Source organism: Chlorocebus sabaeus, chromosome 25 (assembly GCF_047675955.1).
Source record: "Chlorocebus sabaeus isolate Y175 chromosome 25, mChlSab1.0.hap1, whole genome shotgun sequence".
In the NCBI taxonomy this organism is placed as follows: Eukaryota; Metazoa; Chordata; class Mammalia; order Primates; family Cercopithecidae; genus Chlorocebus; species Chlorocebus sabaeus.
The window spans coordinates 36,695,581-36,698,140 of record NC_132928.1 but is presented as its reverse complement, the minus strand read 5'-3'; the positions used below and the strand labels follow the sequence as shown (position 1 = coordinate 36,698,140).

The following is a 2,560-nucleotide window of genomic DNA, read 5'->3' as shown; positions in this document are numbered from 1 at the left end:
TCACCTGGGAGGCCGTGGAAGGAGAATCACCTGAACTCAGGAGGCAGAGGTTTCAATGAGCCAAGTTCACACCACTGCACTCCAGCCTGGGGGACAAAGTGAGATTCCGTCTCAAAAATAATAATAATAAAACATAGAGTAATTATTAAAATTGAAAATGTTCCTGTATTTTGCAAACTACTAACATTTCCATCCAGTGTGCATTCTTCAATTTATGTCGTCCATCTCCATGATACCCAGCCTTCTTATGTTAACCAGGCTGGTCTCAAACTCCTGGGCTCAGGTGATCCCCCTGCCTCAGCCTCCAAAAGCACTGTCTACGCCCAGCTAAATGAGTTTTACCATGTTGTTGAAGGCAATTTTAAAAAGTAAAGACTTTACCACATTGTTTAGAGTCAAAGGGTTTTTCTCTAGTATGAGTCATTTCATGTCTCCTTAGGGAATTGCCACATCCGAAGACCATATCGCACCTTTCACAGTTATACGGCTTTTCTCCACTATGAGTTTTTTCATGTCTTCTAAAACAACTGGGATAATTGAAGGTTTTACCACATTTATTACATTCACAAGGTCTCTCTCCAGTGTGAGCTCTTTCATGTGCTTGAAGGGACGTGGGACATCTAAGACTTGGTCACATTTTTGATATTTGTGGAGTTTTCCTCCACTGTTAGACCTTTAATGTCTGCAAATGGAACTGGAACGACTGAGTTTCTTCCCACATTCCTGACATTGGTGGGATTTCTCCAGCGTTCTGATTTCATGTGTCTGAATGAAGTTGTACCACATTGCTTACATTTGTGAGGTTTTTCTCCAGTGTAACATGAGTTTGAAATAAACTGGGATGATCAAAAGGTTTTCCACAGTATTTACATTCATAGCATTTTTCTCCAGTGTGCATTTGTCCATGTTTTCAAAAGAAAATGGAAACAGTAAAGGCTCTCATGATTTCCCTACATTTGTAGGACCTCTCTCCAGTGTGAGTTCTTTCATGAATTTGAAATAAATTAGGAGAATTAAGGGCTTTCCCGCACACTCTGCATTCATAAGGTCTCTTTCGAATTGGTGTTACTGTGTGCCTTGGACCACTATTGGGGGAAATGGAGGCTTTCCCAAATTGTTTCTGTTTACGGGGCTTCTCTCCCCATTCCCCATCACACTCGTACAGTTTCTGTCTGGCGTGAGCTGTCATGTGCCTGTCAGGAATGAATGAGGAAGGAAGACTTTCCCACACACGCAGCATTTGCGTGGTTTTACCCCAGTATGACTTTTCTTCTTCAGGTGACAATCAGGAATCTGGCTGAAGGGTTCACCACGTTGATTCCCTTCTTTATGTCCACAGAATCTCTCACCCAGACTTTGGCAGAGGCCAAGTTCCCGAGGGTTTCCAGCATCATATCTCTGTAGAGATTCTTCTGGGAAGGACTCAGCAAAGTCCACTCCTCCTGGATGAAGTTCATAGTCACATCCTCAAAGGCCACTGAGTCCATTTCCAGCTTCTGGGTGTCCTGAGTCCTCCCTGGGGCTGGAGCAGCCACAGCAGTTTCCACGTGACATAAGCTGCGGTATCTGGATACCAGGGGCCTCCCCAAGAAACTGAAACCTTGACCTGAGTGGGGCCCACGCCTAAATATCCTTATTCTTATCCCCCTATATCACTGCTCCTCCTTCTTATTGATAGGAAAATTGGATGGTAGAAAAGCATTAGAAATAAGATTTCAGCTTTCCTTAGACACCAATATTTGTTAGTATCAGAAACTATTACAAATGAATAACAAAAATATTAACACACCAACAGAAAAATAAGCTAAGTATATGACAGATACTTCATTAAAAAAGAAATATAATTGGCCACTAAAAACACAAAAGATTAAATCCAATAGTAATCAAGGAACATGAAAACACAAAGAATACTACTACTGTAGTGATAACAACTACATTTTATTCTTCTATTTTTCTTGAAATTTGTATTTTTAGAAAATAATTGTTAACCACTAGTAAAACTTGAAAGTTTTTACACTGTAGAAATGAACAGAGAAGAAATTTCAGTGGCTAGTAATGCTGGCCCAGTAGCCAATTAAATCTCAATTTAATTTTCAGAATGTAGTCTCATTTCCTTAATTCCCAAGTTCCAGAAAGCACTTTACTACCCCCCAAACGCTGATAAAACTTCAAAGTAGCAGGGGTCTTTCCAAGATGGTGGATTGGAGGTTTTGTTAGCACATTTCACTTTCTTAGAAAGAGCAAAACAGTGTGTAGAGAGAGATTCACAATGTGAATTTTTATTCAGAAAGGAACATAGGAGCACAACAGAAAAAAATGAAAGAAACTTCAAATACTTTGAAAGCAGCCCATGCCATTCCTGATCCTAATTCATAGGGAGCCTTGCAGAAATTTGCCAGGCAACTTAAGCAGTGGTCACAGGTTGGGAGAGAATCCCAACTGGGATCGGCAATCTAAAGTGAGGACAAACCCTCATGGACAGAACTGAGAGTCAAGTGGGTAATAGGCTCTTGCTGCAGGTGCAGGAGCTGGGGATACCCTCACTTCGCAGGCCCAGACC

The 2,560-nt window shown here is 41.2% G+C and overlaps 1 pseudogene; it reads right to left on the bottom strand.

The window, feature by feature from the left end:
- Positions 1–206: 206 nt before the first annotated feature.
- Positions 207–1,667, bottom strand: LOC119619772 (uncharacterized; annotated as a pseudogene).
- Between the last annotated feature and the right edge of the window lie 893 nt (positions 1,668–2,560).